The following is a 25531-nucleotide window of genomic DNA, read 5'->3' on the forward strand; positions in this document are numbered from 1 at the left end:
ATTGATGCCTGTGATAATGTTGGGGGGAGTACTCCCAGCTCCTTTGACTCATTAAAAGCCTTAACCAGGAGCGGCCCCAGTAACCCAGAGAACTTCTTATAAGATTCCACTGGGAATCCGTCAGGTCCCAGGGCTTTACCCGATTGCATCGCCCCCAGTCCATCTACCACCTCCTCAAGATCAATCGGGCCCCCCAGGGCCTCCACCAGCTCTCCATTTCCCTTCGGGAACTCTAGCCTCCCCAAGAATTGATTCATGCCCTCCTCCCCAACCAGGGGTTCCGACTCGTATAGCTGGCTATAAAATTCCCAGAACACTTCATTCATCGCCTCCGGGTCCCTCACCGTCTTCCCCCTCAAATCCTTTATTTTCCCTATTTCTCTCGCCGCCTCCCGTTTCCTCAGCTGATGCGCCAGCATCCTGCTAGCTTTCTCCCCATGCTCATATATTGCCCCTTATACCCTCCTCAGCTGACCCTCCGCCTTTCCTGTGGAAAGGAGCCCAAACTCCATTTGAAGTCTCTGACGCTCCTTCAGGAGCTCCTCATTTGGAGACTCCGAGTATCTCCTGTCCACCTGTAAGATTTCTCCTACCAACCTGTCCAGCTCCGACCGCTCAGTTTTATCCCTGTGATCTCGAATCGAAATACATTCCCCTCGAATAACCGCTTTCAGTGCCTCCCAGACCACCCCAGTTGCAGTCTCTCCCATGTCATTGATCTTTATGTACCCCCAAATGGCCTCTCTCACTTGCTCACAGATCTCCTCATCGACTGACAGTCCTGTATCTAGTCTCCACTGTGGGCGCTGGGACATTCCCGTATCTATCCGTAGGTCTATCCAGTGTGGTGCGTGGTCTGAGACCACAATTGCTGAATACGCAGTGTCCTCAACCTCTGCTAACAGTGTTTTATCTAGCTCAAATAAATCTATCCTGGAGTATGCCTTATGTACATGGGAGTAGAATGAATATTCCCTGCTCCGTGGCCTCTCGAATCTCCATGGATCAAACCCTCCTATGCGCTCCATGAACCCCCGCAGTTCCTTTGCCATTGCTGACAGTTTCCTCGACCTAGCGATCGACCAATCCAATCTCGGGTCCAAGACCGTATTAAAGTCACCCCCCATGATCAGCCAGTGCGAGTCAAGGTCTGGGATCTTTCCCAGCATCTTCCTGACAAACACGACATCATCCCAGTTTGGGGCATATATATTCACCAGCACCACTGCCATTCCCTCTAGCTTCCCCCTAACCATAATAAATCTGCCTCCCGGGTCTACCTCTATCTTTCCCACCTCAAATGTCACCCTTTTATTAATCAGGATAGCCACCCCCTTGTTTTAAAGTCCAGTCCTGAATTAAACACTTGCCCGACCCATCCCTTCTTTAATCTAATTTGGTCTCCCAGCTTCAGGTGTGTCTCCTGTAACATGGCCACGTCGGTTTTTAACTGTCTCAGGTGTACGAACACACAAACGCTCTTAACTGGCCCGTTCAGTCCACGAACATTCCACCTAACCAGTCTGGGACTCTCGCCCCCCCCACCCCTGTCGGTCAACCATGACCTTTTCTAGGCCAGCTCCTAGCCAGTGTTCCGCGCCTCACTTGATCCAGCCCTTGGCGGCGACCGCCATCTGACCTCCATCTCCAGTCTCCTAGCTGTCCCTTACCTGTCAGCAGTACCCCCCTCCCGCCCCACCCTCCCCCTCCACTTTGTCTTTCCTCAGCTTTCCCCCCACTTTGCTCCCATAAACTAGCTATCCAGCTAGCCCATCAGCTCCCACCCTCTGGCGTCAAAAAACTGCCATCTGCCAGATTCTATACCCCCTAAACATAGTACAAATACTCAACACAGGAACAACAATCCCAAAAAGCAAACGCACCATCCCCCAACGCGTAGGCAACAGGGCCCACCCCTTCCCCTTTAACCGATTCTTCTCAGTCCCATCACCTTCAAACAGAATCAAACACAATAGAAGCTTAAAGCTGCTGAAGCAAAATTATGCATGCAAGAATCAACCATTTTTCTTACAGAAAAAAAAACTCCCGTCGCAACTTAAAACTTTTTTCCTTTGTAATCCAGTATATAAAGCAATAAATCAAAATCAAATTTCACAAGAAAGAAAATTCCCCCTTTTCTTCCCTAACATCGCAACTTAATTCACAGAATTAGAAAGACTGAAATTTTAAACAAGAGAAAACAAAACACAGAATTATTTTGCTCTCCCCCCCCACTTTATCCCTTCCCCCAAACTCAGTCCACCACAGTTTGAATTTAAAATTCCCTAAACCAGATTATTGTCCTTCATAAAAGTAGCCACCTCTTCCAGAGAGTTGAAGTACAGCTCCCAGTTCTCGTAGGTCACCCAAAGACGCGCCGGGTATAACAGTCCAAATTTAATGTCTTTCGCAAACAGGGCCGCCTTAACTTTGTTGAAACTTGCTCTCCTCTTTGCGAGTTCTGGTCCCCAGTCTTGGTACACCCGGACCTCTGATTCTTCCCACATGTACCGTTTTGTCTGCCTGGCCCACTTCATGATACGCTCCTTGTCGAGGAATCGATGTAGCCTCACCATCATGGCCCTCGGGGGCTCACGACCCTGGGGCTTACATACGAGCACCCTATGTGCCTGGTCCACCTCCAGCAGCTTGTCAAACACATCTTCCCCACATCAGTACCCGCATCTGATCCCTCCTTTCCCTCTGGCAGCCCGACGATTCGGATATTTTGCCTGCGAGACCGGTTCTCCAAGTCTTCTACTTTATCCAGCAGTCGTTTCTGGCTGTCCTGTAGCATGCTCATTTCCAACGCCATTGCAGTGGACTCCTCCTCGTGTTCAGCCGCCAGCTCCTGCAACTTTTGAATCTCCTGTCCCTGGGTCGTCATTTTCTCCTCCACCTGGTCAACCACCTCCTTAATCGAGACTATCGCTTGGGTCATGTCTTCTGCACACTCCTTGCGATTTTGGGCAAACTTCTCATCCAGGTACTTGACCCATTGCTCCATCAATCAGTGAGCTGGCGTTGACGCGCTTTGTCTCGTTACCATTGAGCTCAATGACCTCTGAGCCTTGCTTTCACTCATCTTTTGGTTTCTTCTTTTTTGACTCTTATTTGGACACGATTCCATAAATTGAGGGTCACCTCCTTTTCCTCTCCCTTCGATCAACTTATGTTGAGAAATTTCCTGAAAAATCCGGCTTAAAAACCATTAAAAAAACCCACTCAGGGCGAGAGCTGCAGAATGTGCGACCGTTCCCTCCATGGTCACCACCATTTAAGTGCCAACTGCATTTATTTTAAATGGAGCATAGTTTGCATGTTTTTAAGTGCAGGAGAATTTTTGTACGTCTCCAAATAATTATTCTTCTCTGTTATTACTCCAACAAACAAACTGTGTCTTCCACTGTGCTGACTGATCTGGGGTTGAGCTTATAGAAACAATTCTGAGCAAAGTGGTTTTTCCCTTTGCATCTGGAACAAAATTTGCCAAACGCTGGAAATCGCCTTAATTTGTGCCTTTGACCACATCTTTTACACAGAAATACTTTGTCATGATCGGCACAGGCTTGGAGGGCTGAAGGGCCTGTTCCTGTGCTGTACTTTTCTTTATTCTTGATCTTTAACCTGTCTGCTGGTGTGCGAGGAGCTGCAGGAACTTTCCCGCCTTTTTGGAAAAAGAGTGGCAACTGGAGTGCTTCCCTCCAAGAAGACTCCACCATTACTGAGAAACATTTTACAATGATGTGCTGCTAGCTCGTGAGCCTGATAAATCTTAACTGTTTGTTCCAAACACAGCTCTGATTCCCTCAGCAACCATTCCCTCAGCTTATCTTCATTCACATCAAACACAATCTGGTCCCGAATCATGGAAGATTCCACCACAGAAAAATTACAGGTTTTAGTGTTTAACTTTAAATCAGTAATGAAATGATCTATGGGCTCTTCTGTCTTCTGTAAACATGATCTAAACACACAGCATTCATAAATTTTACTCTTTCTGAGAGTGCAAAGTTCTTCAAATAACTTTGTTAAAATTTTTACTATTTTCATCGTTTGCAAATTTAAAGGTATTAAACACAATAATTGCTTAGGGCCCAGACACTGTTAGAAGCATCGCTACCATACGCAAATCTGATTGATCTCCTAAATTTACAGCAGTAAGAAACAGATTAAATTGCTGTTTAAACACGCGCCAGTTGCCCTCCACATTACCATGAAATCTGAGACTCATTGGTGGCTTCAGCAACTCCATGTCTGAAAATCTTTAAATCTCTGTGGACCTTGTGGCAGGCTGATAGTTTTTTTCTCAGTGTGTAATACCATCCAGCCCTACACCCCTGTATGCTTCATCCGATGCCGGTGTTATAAGAACTAGGAGCAGGAGTAGACCATCTGGCCCCTCGAGCCTGCTCTGCCGTTCAATGAGATCACGGCTGATCTTTTGTGGACTCAGCTCCAATTTCCGGCCCGAACACCATAATCCTTTATTCCTTTATTCTTCAAAAAACTATCTATCTTTATCTTAAAAGCATTTAATGAAGGAGCCTCACCTGCTTCACTGGGCAAGGAATTCCATAGATTCACAACCCTTTGGGTGAAGAAGTTCCTCCTAAACTCAGTCCTAAATCTATTTCCCCTTATTTTGAGGCTATGCCCCCTAGTTCTCCTTTCACCCGCCAGTGGAAACAACCTGCCCGCATCTATCCTATCTATTCCCTTCATAATTCTATATGTTTCTATAAGATCCTCCCTCATCTTTCTAAATTCCAACGAGTACAGTCCCAGTCTACTCAACCTCTCCTCGTAATCCAGCCCCTTCAGCTCTGGGATTAACCTAGTGAATCTCCTCTGCACACCCTCCAGCGCCAGTACGTCCTTTCTCAGGTAAGGAGACCAAAACTGAACACAATACTCCAGGTGTGGCCTCACTCACACCTTATACAATTGCAGCATAACCTCCCTAGTCTTAAACTCCATCCCTCTAGCAATGAAGGACAAAATTCCATTTGCCTTCTTAATCACCTTTTGCATCTGTCACCTTTGCTCACAGGTAAATGTGACAATATGTATATTGCATAGTAAATGAAGGGTTAACAATTTGATTAAGATGCATCCAGGGGTTTTTGGCAACTAAAGCTAGACGAAGCCAGTAAGAAACTCGGCACATTCAACACACCATACAAGAGATACTGCTTTCGGGATCATTTCAACTTCCAAAAAATTTTCAGCGAAATATGGAGCAGATGGTCGAAGGTATTGCAGGCATACGAGTGGCCATTGATGACATCATCATTTGGTCATCAAATGAAGAGGAACATAACGCACGACTTCTGCAAGTCATGAAGCAAATTGAAAATGGTCTGAAACTAAACAGAACCAAATGCCAATTTGTCACCTTCAGATTAATTTTCTTGGGTGATCAAATATCAGCTCAAGGAGTCCAGCCAGACGCTGAAAAGATTGCAGCCACCACCAGAATGTCATGTCCAAAAGACAAAAAGGCTGTTTTACAAATGCTGTGTGTTGTCAATTTTTTGAGCAAATTCATACTCAATTTGGCATCACGCACCAATTTCACTCTGCCTGAGGAACACAACAGAACTGAACTGAAGAGAGCATTCACCACAGCACCTGTTCTGTCCTTCTTTGATCCAAAGAGAAACACGAAGATCTCAGCAGATGCCAGCAAAGATGGCATAGGTGCAGTGCTGTTGCAGCAGACAAGTGAAGGGCTATGGTAACCAGTTGCATATGCCTTGAGAGCGATGACACCAACCAGCAGCGCTGTACGCAAATTGAAAAGGAGTTTTTGGGCCTACTCACGGGTATGGACAAATTCCAGAACCACGTGTATGGGTTACCCACATTCCCAGTGAAAACTGATCATCGTCCTCTCGTCTCCTTAAAAAGAAAAACTTGAAAGACATAGACATAGAGCATACAGAGCAGAAGGAAGCCATTCAGCCCATCGAGTCTGCACCGACCCACTTAAGCCCTCACTTCCACCCTATCCTCCTAACCCCCAAACCCCTCCTGGCCTTTTGTGGACACTAAGGGCAATTTAGCATGGCAAATCCACCTAACCTGCATGTCTTTGGACTGTGGAAGGAAACCGGAGCACCCGGAGGAAACCCACGCAGACACGGGGAGAACGTGCAGACTCCGCACAGTGACCCAGCCGGGAATTGAACCCGGGACCCTGGCGCTGATGAATCGTAAAATACGCACCACATTACCGTGTCTAACTAAAGCAAATCCTGACAATAACGATGCAATACAAAGAATCAAGCAGAACAGATAGAAACAGCAATGTTATTATGACAGATCAGCGAAGGATCTAGCACTGCTAGAGCCAGGGGATGCTGTATGGGTACAACTTCCGGATGATGGTCGAGTGTGGCACATGTAATTCGCCAGGCAGCTCACTCCACATTTATACATCATCGTAACGGAAGAGGCTCAATCGTAAGGAGGAACCGCAGAGCGCTTCTGAAGGTGAAGTCGACTCTACCTAAATTTCCACAGATAACAATAGACACAAAGCTACTTAAATCAAAGCACAGCAGCAAGACGTTGTTCCAGCAGCGAGTACAACGGCAGCAGCAGTGGTGCAGACACAACAGAGAAGATCCACACGTCTAAGAAAGAAACCGGACAGACTCAATCTGTGAACTTTAAAAATTGTTAACAATAACCTTGAAATGATGTGTAGCTTATACAACAATTAAGTCATGTAAATGTGTTTGCATATGTCTCCAAAAGGAAAGGGGCTGTGACAATTATGTATATTGTATAGTAAATGAAGGGTTAACAATTTGATGTGAATGCTTCCAACCACCAGATGGTGATCAAGAGCACACACGTGAAACATGTGATACCTTGATTCTGGGAGTAGCTGATTAGGTGGGATAGAGGGTAGTCGTGTTTTCAGAAGCTCTGTAGATAGAATGACAGTCTCAGTATATTTTGTAATATTTGTACCTTAATAAGTTGGTTCAAACCTAGTTTAGTAGGAGTGTTAATAAGTAAGCTTTGTTTGAAACATAGCTTGATGCTCTTTGTAAAACACTACACTTCAAAGCCATCATCATCCACAAAGCAAAGAATATCACAGCATGAGCCCGGGATGCTGGGCTTGCCACCCCGGTGCATGGAGGGGGGTGGGGGACCCTCCGCAGGGGTGGCAACCAGGGGGGGCCACCGCATGCAGCACCAGCATGCCAACCCCTGGATCGTGTGTACCCGGGGGCAGCCCGGGTCTCTGTCCGTCTGCCCCATCGACTGCCAAGGCCTCTGGCTCTGCCAGCCCTGGCGGTTCCCCATGGCCCGCACCATCGTGTCGATGCCCTTGGCGATGCTCCTCAGTGACTGGGCCGTGCTCTGCAGCACCTTGACCACGCCCACCTGAGAGCGGGACAAGCTCTGCAGCGCCTTGGCCATTCCCATCTGAGAGCGGGACATGTCCCTCAGAACCTCATCAAGGTCGGCCTGGTACTGGGTAACATTCCCCAGTCAGGCGGACATTCTGCCGAGACCCTCAGCCATGGCCGTCACCGACTGTGCGATGCCTTGGACACCTTCACTAATGGTGTCAACGTCGTGCACCAGGCTTTCCACTGTGGTTGCCATCCTAGCGGTGTTGGCCTCGGGGCCTCGCATTGCTGGCAACATCCCCTGCTCCCTTAGCCTCTGGGGCTCCTCCAATCGGCTATGGACCTGCTGAAGTGTCACTGACATCTTACTCTGAATGTCCCAGCCGCTCACTATCGTCTCCATCAGCTCCGGGAAAACCTCTTCCACAGGCTCAGCATCAGGCTGGGAACCAGCTGGGACCTGGGATCCAGCAGCCCTCCAGCTGCTGCCTCGCCTGGGGGTTCCTGCCTCCACCTGATCTACATCAGCAGCAGTGTGGTGCTCACCAGACTGTACCCCAGGAGTCTGACCACTAACATGTCCCACCGAGGTGTGTGTAAGTGCACTGGTGGAGGGTGGGGGTAGCAGCTGTGATGCCTCGATCGTGTCTTCCTCGGAGCTCCCCTCCAAGGTGGTCTCCTGGGAGGCTGGCGAGGGGCCACCCGGGATGGGTCGGCGCCATCAGCTGCTGGACCTGCGGGAGAATGGACACGTGGTCAGTGGGAGGGATGGGTCAGTTATTAAGGCAATCACTACTCACGTTTGACAGGAGCTCTGGGTGGAGCCTGCTGGTTCCTCACCTCTGCACCGTCCGCCAGCCTCCGCATTTGTGACCGTCCTTTCCTTGGCCACCCCAGTTACCTCCAGGACCTGTTCCTCGAAGGAGGTGAGGATTCTTATGTCTGGCACCCCTCCGGCTGTCTGTGCCCTCTCCCGACGGTTGTGGGAGAGTTTCTACTGAGAGGGCATCATTAGCCACACACGTATGGTTCACAGTGGTGAAGGGGGGGGTGCTGAAGGAAGGGATGTGGTGTTGAAGGGAGAGGGGGGTTTGGAGGGAAAGTTGGGGGTATGAAGGGAGAGGGGGGTTGGAGGGAGGGTTGGGGGTATTGAAGGGAGAGGAGGGTTGGAGGGAGGGTTGGGGGTATTGAAGGGAGAGGAGGGTTGGAGGGAGGGTTGGGGGTATTGAAGGGAGAGGAGGGTTGGAGGGAGGGTTGGGGGTATTGAAGGGAGAGGGGGGTTGGAGGGAGGGTTGGGGGTATTGAAGGGAGAGGAGGGTTGGAGGGAGGGTTGGGGGTATTGAAGGGAGAGGAGGGTTGGAGGGAGGGTTGGGGGTATTGAAGGGAGAGGAGGGTTGGAGGGAGGGCTGGGGGTATTGAAGGGAGAGGTGGGTTGGAGGGAGGGTTGGGGGTATTGAAGGGAGAGGGGGGGTTGGAGGGAGTGTTGGGGTATTGAAGGGAGAGGGGGGTTGGAGGAAGGGCTGGGGGTATTGAAGGGAGAGGAGGGTTGGAGGGAGGTTTGGGGGTATTGAAGGGAGAGGTGGGTTGGAGGGAGGGTTGGGGGTATTGAAGGGAGAGGGGGGGTTGGAGGGAGGGTTGGGGGTATTGAAGGGAGAGGAGGGTTGGAGGGAGAGTTGGGGGTATTGAAAGGAGAGGAGGGTTGGAGGGAGGGTTGGGGGTATTGAAAGGAGAGGAGGGTTGGAGGGAGGTTTGGGGGTATTGAAGGGAGAGGTGGGTTGGAGGGAGGGTTGGGGGTATTGAAGGGAGAGGGGGGGTTGGAGGGAGTGTTGGGGGTATTGAAGGGAGAGGGGGGGTTGGAGGGAGTGTTGGGGGTATTGAAGGGAGAGGGGGGTCGGAGGGAGTGTTGGGGGTATTGAAGGGAGAGGGGGGTCGGAGGGAGTGTTGGGGGTATTGAAGGGAGAGGGGGGGTTGGAGGGAGGGTTGGGGGTATTGAAGGGAGAGGGGGGGTTGGAGGGAGGGTTGGGGGTATGAAGGGAGAGGGGGGTTGGAGGGAGGGTTGGGGGTATTGAAGGGAGAGGGGGGGTTGGAGGGAGGGTTGGGGGTATTGAAGGGAGAGGGGGGTTGGAGGGAGGGTTGGGGGTATTGAAGGGAGAGGGGGGGTTGGAGGGAGGGTTGGAGGGAGGGTTGGGGGTATTGAAGGGAGAGGAGGGTTGGAGGGAGGGTTGGAGGGAGGGTTGGGGGTATTGAAGGGAGAGGGGGGTTGGAGGGAGGGTTGGGGGTATTGAAGGGAGAGAGGGGTTGGAGGGAGGGTTAGGGTATTGAAGGGAGAGGGGGGTTGGAGGGAGGGTTGGGGTATTGAAGGGAGAGGGGGGTTGGAGGGAGGGTTGGGGGTATTGAAGGGAGAGGAGGGTTGGAGGGAGGGTTGGGGGTATTGAAGGGAGAGGGGGGTTGGAGGGAGGGTTGGGGGTATTGAAGGGAGAGGGGGGGTTGGAGGGAGGGTTGGGGGTATTGAAGGGAGAGGAGGGTTGGAGGGAGTGTTGGGGGTATTGAAGGGAGAGGAGGGTTGGGGGTATTGAAGGGAGAGGAGGGTTGGAGGGAGGGTTGGGGGTATTGAAGGGAGAGGAGGGTTGGGGGTATTGAAGGGAGAGGAGGGTTGGAGGGAGGGTTGGGGGTATTGAAGGGAGAGGAGGGTTGGAGGGAGTGTTGGGGGTATTGAAGGGAGAGGAGGGTTGGGGTATTGAAGGGAGAGGAGGGTTGGAGGGAGGGTTGGGGGTATTGAAGGGAGAGGGGGTTGGAGGGAGTGTTGGGGGTATTGAAGGGAGAGGAGGGTTGGGGGTATTGAAGGAGAGGAGGGTTGGAGGGAGGGTTGGGGTATTGAAGGGAGAGGAGGGTTGGGGGTATTGAAGGGAGAGGAGGGTTGGAGGGAGGGTTAGGGGTATTGAAGGGAGAGGAGGGTTGGGGGTATTGAAGGAGAGGAGGGTTGGAGGGAGGGTTGGGGTATTGAAGGGAGAGGAGGGTTGGGGGTATTGAAGGGAGAGGAGGGTTGGAGGGAGGGTTGGGGGTATTGAAGGGAGAGGGGGGTTGGAGGTATTGAAGGGAGAGGAGGGTTGGAGGGGGGGTCGGAGGGAGTGTTGGGGGTATTGAAGGGAGAGGGGGGTCGGAGGGAGTGTTGGGGGTATTGAAGGGAGAGGGGGTTTGGAGGGGGGGTTGGGGGTATTGAAGGGAGAGGAGGGTTGGAGGGGGGGTTGGAGGGAGGGTTGGCGGTATTGAAGGGAGAGGGGGGGTTGGAGGGAGGGTTGGGGGTATTGAAGGGAGAGGGGGGTTGGAGGGAGGGTTGGGGGTATTGAAGGGAGAGGGGGGGTTGGAGGGAGGGTTGGAGGGAGGGTTGGGGGTATTGAAAGGAGAGGAGGGTTGGAGGGAGGGTTGGAGGGAGGGTTGGGGGTATTGAAGGGAGAGGGGGGTTGGAGGGAGGGTTGGGGGTATTGAAGGGAGAGAGGGGTTGGAGGGAGGGTTAGGGTATTGAAGGGAGAGGGGGGTTGGAGGGAGGGTTGGGGTATTGAAGGGAGAGGGGGGTTGGAGGGAGGGTTGGGGGTATTGAAGGGAGAGGAGGGTTGGAGGGAGGGTTGGGGGTATTGAAGGGAGAGGAGGGTTGGAGGGAGTGTTGGGGGTATTGAAGGGAGAGGAGGGTTGGGGTATTGAAGGGAGAGGAGGGTTGGAGGGAGGGTTGGGGGTATTGAAGGGAGAGGGGGGTTGGAGGGAGGGTTGGGGGTATTGAAGGGAGAGGAGGGTTGGAGGGAGTGTTGGGGGTATTGAAGGGAGAGGAGGGTTGGGGGTATTGAAGGAGAGGAGGGTTGTAGGGAGGGTTGGGGTATTGAAGGGAGAGGAGGGTTGGGGGTATTGAAGGGAGAGGAGGGTTGGAGGGAGGGTTGGGGGTATTGAAGGGAGAGGGGGGTTGGAGGGAGGGTTGGGGGTATTGAAGGGAGAGGGGGCTTGGAGGTATTGAAGGGAGAGGAGGGTTGGAGGGGGGGTCGGAGGGAGTGTTGGGGGTATTGAAGGGAGAGGGGGGTCGGAGGGAGTGTTGGGGGTATTGAAGGGAGAGGGGGTTTGGAGGGGGGGTTGGGGGTATTGAAGGGAGAGGAGGGTTGGAGGGGGGGTTGGAGGGAGGGTTGGCGGTATTGAAGGGAGAGGGGGGGTTGGAGGGAGGGTTGGGGGTATTGAAGGGAGAGGGGGGTTGGAGGGAGGGTTGGGGGTATTGAAGGGAGAGGGGGGGTTGGAGGGAGGGTTGGAGGGAGGGTTGGGGGTATTGAAGGGAGAGGAGGGTTGGAGGGAGGGTTGGGGGTATTGAAGGGAGAGGGGGGTTGGAGGGAGGGTTGGGGGTATTGAAGGGAGAGAGGGGTTGGAGGGAGGGTTAGGGTATTGAAGGGAGAGGGGGGTTGGAGGGAGGGTTGGGGTATTGAAGGGAGAGGGGGGTTGGAGGGAGGGTTGGGGTATTGAAGGGAGAGGGGGGTTGGAGGGAGGGTTGGGGGTATTGAAGGGAGAGGGGGTTTGGAGGGGGGGTTGGGGGTATTGAAGGGAGAGGAGGGTTGGAGGGGGGGTTGGAGGGAGGGTTGGCGGTATTGAAGGGAGAGGGGGGTTGGAGGGAGGGTTGGGGGTATTGAAGGGAGAGGGGGGGTTGGAGGGAGGGTTGGGGGTATTGAAGGGAGAGGAGGGTTGGAGGGAGTGTTGGGGGTATTGAAGGGAGAGGAGGGTTGGGGGTATTGAAGGGAGAGGAGGGTTGGAGGGAGGGTTGGGGGTATTGAAGGGAGAGGAGGGTTGGGGGTATTGAAGGGAGAGGAGGGTTGGAGGGAGGGTTGGGGGTATTGAAGGGAGAGGAGGGTTGGAGAGAGTGTTGGGGGTATTGAAGGGAGAGGAGGGTTGGGGTATTGAAGGGAGAGGAGGGTTGGAGGGAGGGTTGGGGGTATTGAAGGGAGAGGGGGGTTGGAGGGAGGGTTGGGGGTATTGAAGGGAGAGGAGGGTTGGAGGGAGTGTTGGGGGTATTGAAGGGAGAGGAGGGTTGGGGGTATTGAAGGGAGAGGAGGGTTGGAGGGAGGGTTGGGGTATTGAAGGGAGAGGAGGGTTGGGGGTATTGAAGGGAGAGGAGGGTTGGAGGGAGGGTTGGGGGTATTGAAGGGAGAGGGGGGTTGGAGGGAGGGTTGGGGGTATTGAAGGGAGAGGGGGGTTGGAGGTATTGAAGGGAGAGGAAGGTTGGAGGGGGGGTCGGAGGGAGTGTTGGGGGTATTGAAGGGAGAGGGGGGTCGGAGGGAGTGTTGGGGGTATTGAAGGGAGAGGGGGTTTGGAGGGGGGGTTGGGGGTATTGAAGGGAGAGGAGGGTTGGAGGGGGGGTTGGAGGGAGGGTTGGCGGTATTGAAGGGAGCGGGGGGGTTGGAGGGAGGGTTGGGGGTATTGAAGTGAGAGGGGGGGTTGGAGGGAGGGTTGGGGGTATTGAAGGGAGAGAAGGGTTGGGGGTATTGAAGGGTGAGGAGGGTTGGAGGGAGTGTTGGGGGTATTGAAGGGAGAGGGGGGTTGGAGGGAGGGTTGGGGGTATTGAAGGGAGGGGGGTTGGAGGTATTGAAGGGAGAGGAGGGTTGGAGGGGGGGTCGGAGGGAGTGTTGGGGGTATTGAAGGGAGAGGGGGGTTGGAGGGGGGGTTGGGGGTATTGAAGGGAGAGGTGGGTTGGAGGGAGTGTTGGGGGTATTGAAGGGAGAGGAGGGTTGGAGGGAGGGTTGGGGGTATTGAAGGGAGAGGTGGGTTGGAGGGAGGGTTGGGGGTATTGAAGGGAGAGGGGGGGTTGGAGGGAGGGTTGGGGGTATTGAAGGGAGAGGGGGGGTTGGAGGGAGGGTTGGGGGTATTGAAGGGAGAGGAGGGTTGGGGGTATTGAAGGGAGAGGGGGGTTTGGAGGGAAAGTTGGGGGTATTGAAGGGAGAGGGGTTTTGGAGGGAGGGTTGGGGGTATTGAAGGGAGAGGGGGGTTGGAGGGAGGGTTGGGGGTATTGAAGGGAGAGGAGGGTTGGGGGTATTGAAGGGAGAGGGGGGTTGGAGGGGGGGTTGGAGGGAGTGTTGGGGGTATTGAAGGGAGAGGGGGGGTTGGAGGGAGTGTTGGGGGTATTGAAGGGAGAGGGGGGTTGGAGGGAGGGTCGATGCTCACCTGGGGGCGGAAAGGTCTCGGGGTGGGGGTGGGGAGGGCGGATGTTGGGGTATACTCACCCATGCTGCCGTAGGTCATTGACCTTTTTCTGGTACTGCAGGCCAACCCTCCTGGTCCCACTTCCGGTGTTCATAGTCACCGGCAACTCGTCCCAAGCAGCACTGGCTGCCCTGTGACCCTCAGGGGAACAGGGCATTCCTCACGGCCTCCACTGCGTCTCGGAGCTTGGCCAGATCTACACCCCAAACTTGTGGCCGGTACTCTGGGTGCCATTGTTGCGAGCTGGCTGGGGTTGGCTGTGCCAGAGCTGTTTAAATGCTGCTCGAACTGATTCGCGGGAGGCTGGCGAGCGCGGTGCTGGTGAAGCAGTTGGCAAGCCCTCATTCGCAGCAAGAAGTTTGAGGGGCCTTAAGTGGAGCAATTAACGATGAATAGAATTGCGGCCTCGCAAGGCCAAACGCTGTGAAGCTCGCGGCCGTTCCCACTCGCTACCACACTTCAAAATATTTCTGGAGAATCGCGCCGTGTGTGTGCGTGGGGAGTATGTGTATGTCTCTGTGTTTGGGGAGTATGTGTATGTCTCTGTGTTTGGGGAGTGTGTGTGTCTCTGTGTTTGGGGAGTATGTGTGTGTCTGTGTGTTTGGGGAGTGTGTGTGTGTCTCTGTTTGGGGAGCAAGTGTATGTTTCTGGGGAGTGTCTGTGTTTGGGGAATGTCTGTGTCCCTGTGTTTGGGGAGTATGTGTGTGTCTCTGTGTTTGGGGAGTGTGTGTGTGTCTCTGTGTTTGGGGAGTATGTGTGTGTCTCTGTGTTTGGGGAGTGTGTGTGTGTCTCTGTGTTTGGGGAGTATGTGTATGTCTCTGTGTTTGGGGAGTATGTGTGTGTCTGTGTGTTTGGGGAGTATGTGTATGTCTCTGTGTTTGGGGAGTATGTGTGAGTCTCTGTGTTTGGGGAGTATGTGTGTGTTTCTGTGTTTGGGGAGTATGTGTGTGTCTGTGTGTTTGGGGAGTGTGTGTGTGTCTCTGTTTGGGGAGCAAGTGTATGTTTCTGGGGAGTGTCTGTGTTTGGGGAATGTCTGTGTCCCTGTGTTTGGGGAGTATGTGTGTGTCTCTGTGTTTGGGGAGTATGTGTGTGTCTCTGTGTTTGGGGAGTGTGTGTGTGTCTCTGTGTTTGGGGAGTATGTGTATGTCTCTGTGTTTGGGGAGTATGTGTGTGTCTGTGTGTTTGGGGAGTATGTGTGTGTCTCTCTGTTTGGGGAGTATGTGTGTGTCTCTGCGTTTGGGGGAGTATGTGTCCCTGTGTTTGGGGAGTATGTGTATGTCTCTGTGTTTGGGGTGTGTGTGTGTGTCTCTGTTTGGGGAGCAAGTGTATGTTTCTGGGGAGTGTCTGTGTTTGGGGAGTATGTGTGTGTCTCTGTGTTTGGGGAGTGTGTGTGTGTCTCTGTGTTTGGGGAGTATGTGTGTGTCTCTGTGTTTGGGGAGTGTGTGTGTCTCTGTGTTTGGGGAGTATGTGTATGTCTCTGGGGAATGTGTGTGTCTGTGTTTGGGGAATGTCTGTGTCCCTGTGTTTGGGGAGTATGTGTGAGTCTCTGTGTTTGGGGAATTTGTGTGTGTCTCTGCGTTTGGGGAGTATGTGTGTGTCTCTGTGTTTGGGGAGTGTGTGTGTCTCTGTGTTTGGGGAGTATGTGTATGTCTCTGGGGAATGTGTGTGTCTGTGTTTGGGGAATGTCTGTGTCCCTGTGTTTGGGGAGTATGTGTGAGTCTCTGTGTTTGGGGAGAATGTGTGAGTCTCTGTGTTTGGGGAGAATGTGTGTGTCTCTGTGTTTGGGGAGTATGTGTGTTTCTCTGTGTTTGGGGAATTTGTGTGTGTCTCTGTGTTTGGGGAGTATGCGTGTGTCTCTGCGTTTGGGGAGTATGTGTGTGTCTCTGTGTTTGGGGAATTTGTGTGTGTCTCTGTGTTTGGGGAGTATGTGTGTGTCTCTGCGTTTGGGGAGTATGTGTGTGTCTCTGCGTTTGGGGAGTATGTGTGTCTCTCTGTTTGGGGAGTATGTTTGTGTTTCTGTTTGAGGAGTATGTGTGTGTCTCTGCATTTGGGGAGTATGTGTGTCTCTGTGTTTGGGGAGTATGTGCGTGTCTCTGTGTTTGGGGAGTATGGGTGTCTCTGTTTGGAGAGTATGTGTGTGTCTGTGTGTTCGGGGAGTGTGTGTGTCTCTGTTTGGGGAGTATGTGTGTGTCTCTGTGTTGGGGAGTATGTGTGTGTCTCTGTGTTTGGGGAGTATGTGTGTCTCTGTTTGGGGAGTATGTGTATGTCTCTGTGTATCTCTGTTTGGGGAGTCTGTGTATGTCTCTGGGGAGTATGTGTGTGTCTCTGTGTTTGGGGAGTATGTGTATGTCTCTGGGGAGTGTGTGTGTGTCTCTGTGTTTGCGGAATGTCTGTGTCCCTGTGTTTGGGGAATTTGTGTGTGTCTCTGTGTTTGGGGAGTGTGTGTATGTTTCTGTCTTTGGGGCGTATGTGTGTGTGTCTCTGTGTTTGGGGATTATGTGTGTGTCTGTGTGTTTGGGGAGTATGTGTGTGTGTCTGTGTTTGGGGAGTATGTGTGTGTCTCTGCGTTTGGGGGAGTATGTGTCCCTGTGTTTGGGGAGTATGTGTGTGTCTCTGTGTTTGGGGAGTGTGTGTGTGTCTCTGTGTTTGGGGAGTGTGTGTGTGTCTGTGTTTGGGGAGCAAGTGTATGTTTCTGGGGAGTGTCTGTGTTTGGGGAATGTCTGTGTCCCTGTGTTTGGGGAGTATGTGTGTGTCACTGTGTTTGGGGAGTGTGTGTGTCTCTGTATTTGGGGAGTATGTGTGTGTCTCTGTGTTTGGGGAGTGTGTGTGTCTCTGTGTTTGGGGAGAATGTGTATGTCTCTGGGGAATGTGTGTGTCTGTGTTTGGGGAATGTCTGTGTCCCTGTGTTTGGGGAGTATGTGTGTGTCTCTGTGTTTGGAAAGTATGTGTGTGTCTCTGTCTTTGGGGAGTATGTGTGTGTCTCTGTGTTTGTGGTGTGTGTGAGTCTCTGTGTTTGGTGAGTATGTGTGTCTCTGTGTTTGGGAGTATGTGTGTGCCTCTGTGTTTGGGGAGTGTGTGTGTCCCTGTGTTTGGGGACTATGTGTATGTCTCTGTGTTTGAGGAGTATGTGTGTGTCTCTGTGTGGGGAGTATGTGTGTGTCTCTCTGTGTTTGGGGTGTGTGTGTGTCTCTGTGTTTGGTGTGAATGTGTATGTTTCTGTGTTTGGGGAGTATGTGTGTGTCTCTGTGTTTGGGGAGTATGTGTATGTCTCTGTGTTTGGAAAGTATGTGTGTGTCTCTGTCTTTGGGGAGTATGTGTATGTCTGTGCTTGGGGAGTGTGTGTGTGTCTCTGTGTTTGGGGAGTATGTGTGTGCCTCTGTTTGGGGAGTCTGTGTATGTCTCTGGGGAGTATGTGTGTGTCTCTGCGTTTGGGGAGCATGTATATTTCTCTGTGTTTGGGGAGTATGTGTATGTCTCTGGGGAGTGTGTGTCTGTGTTTGGGGAATGTCTGTGTCCCTGTGTTTGGGGAGTATGTGCATGTCTCTGTGTTTGGGGAGTATGTGTGTGTCTCTGTTTGGGGAGTATGCATGTGTCTCTGCGTTTGGGGAGTATGTGTGTCTCTGTGTTTGGGGAGTGTGTGTGTCTCTGTGTTTAGGGTGTGTGTGTTTGTGTCTCTGTGTTTGGGGAGTCTGTGTATGTCTCTGCGTTTGGGGAGCATGTGTATGTCTCTGTGTTTGGGGAGTATGTGTATGTCTCTGGGGAGTGTGTGTCTGTGTTTGGGGAATGTCTGTGTCCCTGTGTTTGGGGAGTATGTGCATGTCTCTGTGTTTGGGGAGTATGTGTGTGTCTCTGTTTGGGGAGTATGCATGTGTCTCTGCGTTTGGGGAGTATGTGTGTCTCTGTGTTTGGGGAGTGTGTGTGTCTCTGTGTTTAGGGTGTGTGTGTTTGTGTCTCTGTGTTTGGGGAGTCTGTGTATGTCTCTGCGTTTGGGGAGCATGTGTATGTCTCTGTGTTTGGGGAGCATGTGTATGTCTCTGTGTTTGGGGAGTATGTGTGTGTCTCTGTTCAGGGAGTATGTGTGTGTCTCCGCGTTTTGGAGTATGTGTGTGTCTCTGTGTTTGGGGAGTATGTGTCTGTCTCTGTGTTTGGGGAGTATGTGTGTGTCTCTGTTTGGGGAGTATGTGTGTGTCTCTGTTTGGGGAGTATGTGTGCGTCTCTATTTGGGGAGTATGTGTGTGTCGCTGCGTTTGGGGAGTATGTGTGTCTCTGGGGAGTATGTGTGTGTCCCTGCGTTTGGGGAGTATGTGTGTCTGCGTTTGGGGAGTATGTGTGTCTCTGCGTTTGGGGAGTATGTGTGTCTCTGTGTTTGAGGAGTGTGTGTGTGCCTCTGTGTTTGGGGAGTATGTGTATGTCTCTGTGTTTGGGGAGTGTGTGTGTGTCTCTGTGTTTGGGGAGTATGTGTGTGTCTCTGTTTGGGGAGTATGTGTGCGTCTCTGTTTGGGGAGTATGTGTGTGTCGCTGCGTTTGGGGAGTATGTGTGTCTCTGGGGAGTATGTGTGTGTCCCTGCGTTTGGGGAGTATGTGTGTCTGCGTTTGGGGAGTATGTGTGTCTCTGCGTTTGGGGAGTATGTGTGTCTCTGTGTTTGAGGAGTGTGTGTGTGCCTCTGTGTTTGGGGAGTATGTGTATGTCTCTGTGTTTGGGGAGTGTGTGTGTGTCTCTGTGTTTGGGGAGTATGTGTGTGTCTGTGTTTGGGGAGCATGTGTGTGTCTCTGTGTTTGGGGAGTATGTGTGTGTCTCTGTTTGGGGAGTCTGTGTATGTCTCTGGGGAGTATGTGTGTGTCTCTGCGTTTGGGGAGTATGTGTATGTCTCTGTGTTTGGGGAGTGTGTGTGTCTGTGTTTGGGGAGTGTGTGTGTGTCTCTGTGTTTGGGGAGCATGGGTGTGTCTCTCTTTGGGGAGTATGTGTGTGCCTCTATGTTTGGGGAGTGTGTGTGTCTCTGTGTTTGGGGAGTTATGTGTATGTCTCTGGGGAGTGTGTGTGTCTGTGTTTGGGGAATGTCTGTGTCCCTGTGTTTGGGGAGTATGTGTATGTCTCTGTGTTTGAGGAGTATGTGTGTGTCTCTGTGTGGGGAGTATGTGTGTGTCTCTCTGTGTTTGGGGAGTATGTGTGTGTCTCTCTGTGTTTGGGAGTATGTGTATGTCTCTGTGTTTGGGGAGTATGTGTGTGTCTCTGTTTGGGGAGTGTGTGTATCTCTCTGGGGAGTATGTGTGTCTCTCTGCATTTGGGGAGCATGTGTATGTCTCTATGTTTGGGGAGTATGTGTGTGTCTCTGTTTGGGGAGTATGTGTCTCTCTGGGGAGTATGTGTGTGTCTCTGAGTTTGGGGAATATGTGTGTCTCTGCGTTTGGGGAGTATGTGTGTCTCTGCGTTTGGGGAGTATGTGTGTCTCTGTGTTTGAGGAGTCTGTGTGTGTCTCTGTGTTTGGGGAGTATGTGTGTGTCACTGTGTTTGGGGAGTATGTGTGTGTGTCTCTGTGTTCGTGGAGTGTGTGTGTCTCAGTGTTTGTTTAGTATGTGTATGTTTCTGTGTTTGGAAAGTATGTGTGTGTCTCTGTCTTTGGGGAGTATGTGTGTGTCTCTGTGTTTGGGGAGTGTGTGTATGTTTCTGTCTTTGGGGCGTATGTGTGTGTGTCTCTGTGTTTGGGGATTATGTGTGTGTCTGTGTGTTTGGGGAGTATGTGTGTGTGTCTGTGTTTGGGGAGTATGTGTGTGTCTCTGCGTTTGGGGGAGTATGTGTCCCTGTGTTTGGGGAGTATGTGTGTGTCTCTGTGTTTGGGGAGTGTGTGTGTGTCTCTGTGTTTGGGGAGTGTGTGTGTGTCTGTGTTTGGGGAGCAAGTGTATGTTTCTGGGGAGTGTCTGTGTTTGGGGAATGTCTGTGTCCCTGTGTTTGGGGAGTATGTGTGTGTCTCTGTGTTTGGGGAGTATGTGTGTGTCTCTGTGTTTGGGGAGTGTGTGTGTCTCTGTGTTTGGGGAGTATGTGTATGTCTCTGGGGAATGTGTGTGTCTGTGTTTGGGGAATGTCTGTGTCTCTGTGTTTGGAAAGTATGTGTGTGTCTCTGTCTTTGGGGAGTATGTGTGTGTCTCTGTGTTTGTGGTGTGTGTGAGTCTCTGTGTTTGGTGAGTATGTGTGTCTCTGTGTTTGGGGAGTATGTGTGTGCCTCTGTGTTTGGGGAGTGTGTGTGTCTCTGTGTTTGGGGAGTTATGTGTATGTCTCTGGGGAGTGTGTGTGTCTGTGTTTGGGGAATGTCTGTGTCCCTGTGTTTGGGGAGTATGTGTATGTCTCTGTGTTTGAGGAGTATGTGTGTGTCTCTGTGTGGGGAGTATGTGTGTGTCTCTCTGTGTTTGGGGTGTGTGTGTGTCTCTGTGTTTGGTGTGAATGTGTATGTTTCTGTGTTTGGGGAGTATGTGTGTGTCTCTGTGTTTGGGGAGTATGTGTATGTCTCTGTGTTTGGAAAGTATGTGTGTGTCTCTGTCTTTGGGGAGTATGTGTATGTCTGTGTTTGGGGAGTGTGTGTGTGTCTCTGTGTTTGGGGAGTATGTGTGTGTCTCTGTTTGGGGAGTCTGTGTATGTCTCTGGGGAGTATGTGTGTGTCTCTGCGTTTGGGGAGCATGTGTATTTCTCTGTGTTTGGGGAGTATGTGTATGTCTCTGGGGAGTGTGTGTCTGTGTTTGGGGAATGTCTGTGTCCCTGTGTTTGGGGAGTATGTGCATGTCTCTGTGTTTGGGGAGTATGTGTGTGTCTCTGTTTGGGGAGTATGCATGTGTCTCTGCGTTTGGGGAGTATGTGTGTCTCTGTGTTTGGGGAGTGTGTGTGTCTCTGTGTTTAGGGTGTGTGTGTTTGTGTCTCTGTGTTTGGGGAGTCTGTGTATGTCTCTGCGTTTGGGGAGCATGTGTATGCCTCTGTGTTTGGGGAGTATGTGTATGTCTCTGGGGAGTGTGTGTCTGTGTTTGGGGAATGTCTGTGTCCCTGTTTTTGGGGAGCATGTGTATGTCTCTGTGTTTGGGGAGTATGTGTGTGTCTCTGTTCAGGGAGTATGTGTGTGTCTCCGCGTTTTGGAGTATGTGTGTGTCTCTGTGTTTGGGGAGTATGTGTCTGTCTCTGTGTTTGGGGAGTATGTGTGTGTCTCTGTTTGGGGAGTATGTGTGTGTCTCTGTTTGGGGAGTATGTGTGCGTCTCTGTTTGGGGAGTATGTGTGTGTCGCTGCGTTTGGGGAGTATGTGTGTCTCTGGGGAGTATGTGTGTGTCCCTGCGTTTGGGGAGTATGTGTGTCTGCGTTTGGGGAGTATGTGTGTCTCTGCGTTTGGGGAGTATGTGTGTCTCTGTGTTTGAGGAGTGTGTGTGTGCCTCTGTGTTTGGGGAGTATGTGTATGTCTCTGTGTTTGGGGAGTGTGTGTGTGTCTCTGTGTTTGGGGAGTATGTGTGTGTCTCTGTCTTTGGGGAGTATGTGTGCGTCTCTGTGTTTGTGGTGTGTGTGTCTCTGTGTTTGGTGAGTATGTGTATGTCTCTGGGGAGTGTGTGTGTCTGTGTTTGGGGAATGTCTGTGTCCCTGTATTTGGGGAGTATGTGTGTCTCTGTGTTTGGGGAGTCTGTGTGTGTCTCTGTGTTTGGGGAGTATGTGTATGTCTCTGTGTTTGAGGAGTATGTGTGTGTGTGTCTGTGTTTGGGGAGTATGTGTATGTCTCTGTGTTTGGGGAGTATGTGTGTGTCTCTGCGTTTGGGGAGTATGTGTATGTCTCTGTGTTTGGGGAGTGTGTGTGTCTCTGTGTTTGGGGAGTGTGTGTGTGTCTCTGTGGTTGAGGAGCATGGGTGTGTCTCTCTTTGGGGAGTATGTGTGTGTCTCTGTGTTTGGGGTGTGTGTGAGTCTCTGTGTTTGGTGAGTATGTGTGTCTCTGTGTTTGGGGAGTATGTGTGTGCCTCTATGTTTGGGGAGTGTGTGTGTCTCTGTGTTTGGGGAGTTATGTGTATGTCTCTGGGGAGTGTGTGTGTCTGTGTTTGGGGAATGTCTGTGTCCCTGTGTTTGGGGAGTATGTGTATGTCTCTGTGTCTGAGGAGTATGTGTGTGTCTCTGTGTGGGGAGTATGTGTGTGTCTCTCTGTGTTTGGGGAGTATGTGTGTGTCTCTCTGTGTTTGGGAGTATGTGTATGTCTCTGTGTTTGGGGAGTATGTGTGTGTCTCTGTTTGGGGAGTCTGTGTATGTCTCTGGGGAGTATGTGTGTGTCTCTGCATTTGGGGAGCATGTGTATGTCTCTGTGTTTGGGGAGTATGTGTGTGTCTCTGTTTGGGGAGTATGTGTCTCTCTGGGGAGTATGTGTGTGTCTCTGAGTTTGGGGAATATGTGTGTCTCTGCGTTTGGGGAGTATGCGTGTCTCTGCGTTTGGGGAGTATGTGTGTCTCTGTGTTTGAGGAGTCTGTGTGTGTCTCTGTGTTTGGGGAGTATGTGTGTGTCACTGTGTTTGGGGAGTATGTGTGTGTGTCTCTGTGTTCGTGGAGTGTGTGTGTCTCAGTGTTTGGTTAGTATGTGTATGTTTCTGTGTTTGGAAAGTATGTGTGTGTCTCTGTCTTTGGGGAGTATGTGTGTGTCTCTGTGTTTGTGGTGTGTGTGTTTGTCTCTGTGTTTGGAGAGTATGTGTGTGTCTCTGTGTTTGGAAAGTATGTGTGTGTCTCTGTCTTTGGGGAGTATGTGTGCGTCTCTGTGTTTGTGGTGTGTGTGTCTCTGTGTTTGGTGAGTATGTGTATGTCTCTGGGGAGTGTGTGTGTGTCTGTGTTTGGGGAATGTCTGTGCCCCTGTGTTTGGGGAGTATGTGTGTCTCTGTGTTTGCGGAGTCTGTGTGTGTCTCTGTGTTTGGGGAGTATGTGTATGTCTCTGTGTTTGAGGAGTATGTGTGTGTGTGTCTGTGTTTGGGGAGTATGTGTATGTCTCTGTGTTTGGGGAGTGTGTGTGTCTCTGTGTTTGGGGAGTATGTGTGTGTCTCTGTGTTTGGGGAGTATGTGTGTGTCTCTGCGTTTGGGGAGTATGTGTGTTTTTCTGTTTGGGGAGTATGTGTGTGTCTCTGTGTATCGGGAGTATGTGTGTGTCTCTGTGTTTGAGGAGTATGTGTGTTTCTCTGTTTGGGGAGTATGTGTGTGCCTGTGTTTGGGGAGTATATGTGTGTCTGTGTTTGGGTGTATGTGTATGTCTCTGTGTTTGGGGAGTATGTGTGTGTCTCTGTTTGGGGAGTCTTTGTATGTCTCTGGGGTGTATGTGTGTGTCTCTGCGTTTGGGGAGCATGTGTATGTCTCTGTTTGGGGAGTATGTGTATGTCTCTGTGTTTGGAAAGTACGTGTGTGTCTCTGTCTTTGGGGAGTATGTGTATGTCTCTGTCTTTGGGGAGTATGTGTGTGTGTGTCTGTGTTTGGGGAGTATGTGTGTGTCTCTGTGTTTGGGGAGTACGTGTGTTTCTCTGTTTGGGGAGTATGTGTGTGTCTCTGTTTGGGGAGTATGTGTGTGTCTCTGTTTGGGGAGTATGTGTGTGTCTCTGCGTTTGGGGTGTGTGTGTGTCTCTGTGTTTGGGGAGTATGTGTGTCTCTGTGTTAGTGGAGTATGTTTGTGTCTCTGTGTTTGGGGTGTATGTGTATGTCTCTATGTTTGGGGAGTATGTGTGTGTCTCTGTTTGGGGAGTGTATCGCACAAAGACTCCGTGAGACGAATAGAGTGAAGTCGATGAGGCTTTATTAAGCCTCTGTCCCCCCGCAGCTCGATAGTAGAATGGCCTGCGGGGGAGGACTCCGGCTTCTTATACTCCGCCTTCAGGACGGAGCTAGAGGTCAACGGCCAACCAGGACCCGGGATCTGTCAGCCAATGACATTAGGGCTTCCAGTCCCACATGACCCCTAATACATACGACCACATTCACCCCTTGTCAAAAATGAACCCGGCGGGGTGATGCTTCGCATGGTGGTAAGGGTTTACAGGGCTGGTCCTGGGAGGAAAACATTCACATGGCAATACAGTATGTACAATTCTGTCCTGTTTCAACTATTTACAGAAGGTATCGGGAGAAAAGCAAAATGTTCTTGTGAAAAGTCCATATATTGATTTAGATCGACGCCACGAGTCGGTCGGGCGGTCTGGTCGTCCGTGTCGATCGCCTCGGCCCTGGTGGTGGTGGTGGTGGTGCTTGTACCAGTGTTGTCGTCTCCGGGAGCCTTACGGTTTCAGCTTGGGCTTTATTCTTGGTCGGGCCTGAGGGGAGGGGAACCGATCCTCCTGGGAAGGGGCCGGTCGCGGGTGCGGCGGTGGCAGGAAGGGGGGGGTTGGGTGAATGGTGTCGGGGGGGTGTGTGTGTTGCCGGCGGGTGCCAGATCCCGCAGGGAGACCGTGTCCTGTCGGCCGTCGGGGTACTCCACGTAAGCGTACTGCGGGTTCGCGTGGAGGTGGTGAACCCTTTCGACCAACGGGTCCGCCTTGTGTGCCCGCACGTGCTTTCGGAGCAAGATGGGTTCTGGGGCCGCCAGCCAGGTCGGCAGCGACGTTCCAGAGGAGGACCTCCTAGGGAAAACAAGGAGACGCTCATGAGGCGTTTGATTAGTGCTCGTACATAATAGCGACCGGATGGAGTGGAGAGCGTCCGGGAGGACCTCCTGCCACCGTGAAACTGGGAGGTCCCTGGACCGTAGGGCCAGTAGGACGGTCTTCCAGACCGTGCCGTTCTCCCTCTCTACTTGCCCGTTCCCCCGGGGGTTGTAGCTGGTCGTCCTGCTTGAGGCTATGCCCTTGCTGAGCAGGAACTGGCGCAGCTCGTCACTCATGAAAGAGGACGCCCTGTCGCTGTGGACGTATGCGGGGCAACCGAACAGTGTGAAGATGGTGTTCAGGGCTTTAATGACTGTGGCCGCGGTCATGTCAGAGCAGGGAATGGCGAATGGGAAGCGGGAGTATTCGTCCACCACATTAAGAAAGTATGTGTTGCGGTCGGTGGAGGGGAGGGGCCCTTTGAAATCGAGACTAAGGCGTTCAAAGGGGCGGGAAGCCTTAATCAGGTGCGCACCATCCGGCCTGAAAAAATGCGGTTTGCATTCCGCGCAGATGTGGCAGTCCCTTGTGACTGTACGGACCTCCTCTAAAGAGTATGGGAGGTTGCGGGACTTGATAAAGTGGAAAAACCGAGTGACCCCCGGGTGGCAGAGGTCCTCGTGGAGGGTTTGGAGGCGGTTAATTTGTGCGTTGGCACACGTGCCGCGGGATAGGGCATCGGACGGCTCGTTCAGCTTTCCGGGACGATACAAAATCTCGTTGTTGAAGGTGGAGAGCTCGATCCTCCACCTTAAGATCTTGTCGTTTTTGATTTTGCCCCGCAGTGCATTATCGAACATGAAGGCTACCGACCGTTGGTCGGTGAGGAGAGTGAATCTCCTGCCGGCCAGGTAATGCCTCCAATGTCGCACAGCTTTCCACTATGGCTTGGGCTTCCTTTTCCACTGAGGAGTGGCGGATTTCTGAAGCGTGGAGGGTTCGAGAGAAAAAGGCCACGGGTCTGCCCGCTTGGTTAAGGGTGGCCGCTAGAGCTACGTCGGAGGCGTCGCTCTCGACCTGGAAGGGGAGGGACTCATCGATGGCGCGCATCGTGGCCTTTGCGATATCCGCTTTGATGCGGCTGAAGGTCTGGCAAGCCTCTGTCGACAGAGGGAAGGTCGTGGTCTGTATTAGGGGGCGGGCCTTGTCTGCGTACTGGGGGACCCACTGGGCGTAGTATGAAAAAAACCCCAGGCAGCGTTTCAGGGCTTTTGAGCAGGGAGGGAGGGGAAATTCCATGAGGGTGCGCATACGTTCGGGGTCGGGGCCTATTATCCCATTGCGCACTACGTAGCCCAGAATGGCTAGCCGGTTGGTGC

The sequence above is a fragment of the Scyliorhinus torazame genome, chromosome 7 (assembly GCF_047496885.1).
Source record: "Scyliorhinus torazame isolate Kashiwa2021f chromosome 7, sScyTor2.1, whole genome shotgun sequence".
Taxonomy (NCBI): domain Eukaryota; kingdom Metazoa; phylum Chordata; class Chondrichthyes; order Carcharhiniformes; family Scyliorhinidae; genus Scyliorhinus; species Scyliorhinus torazame.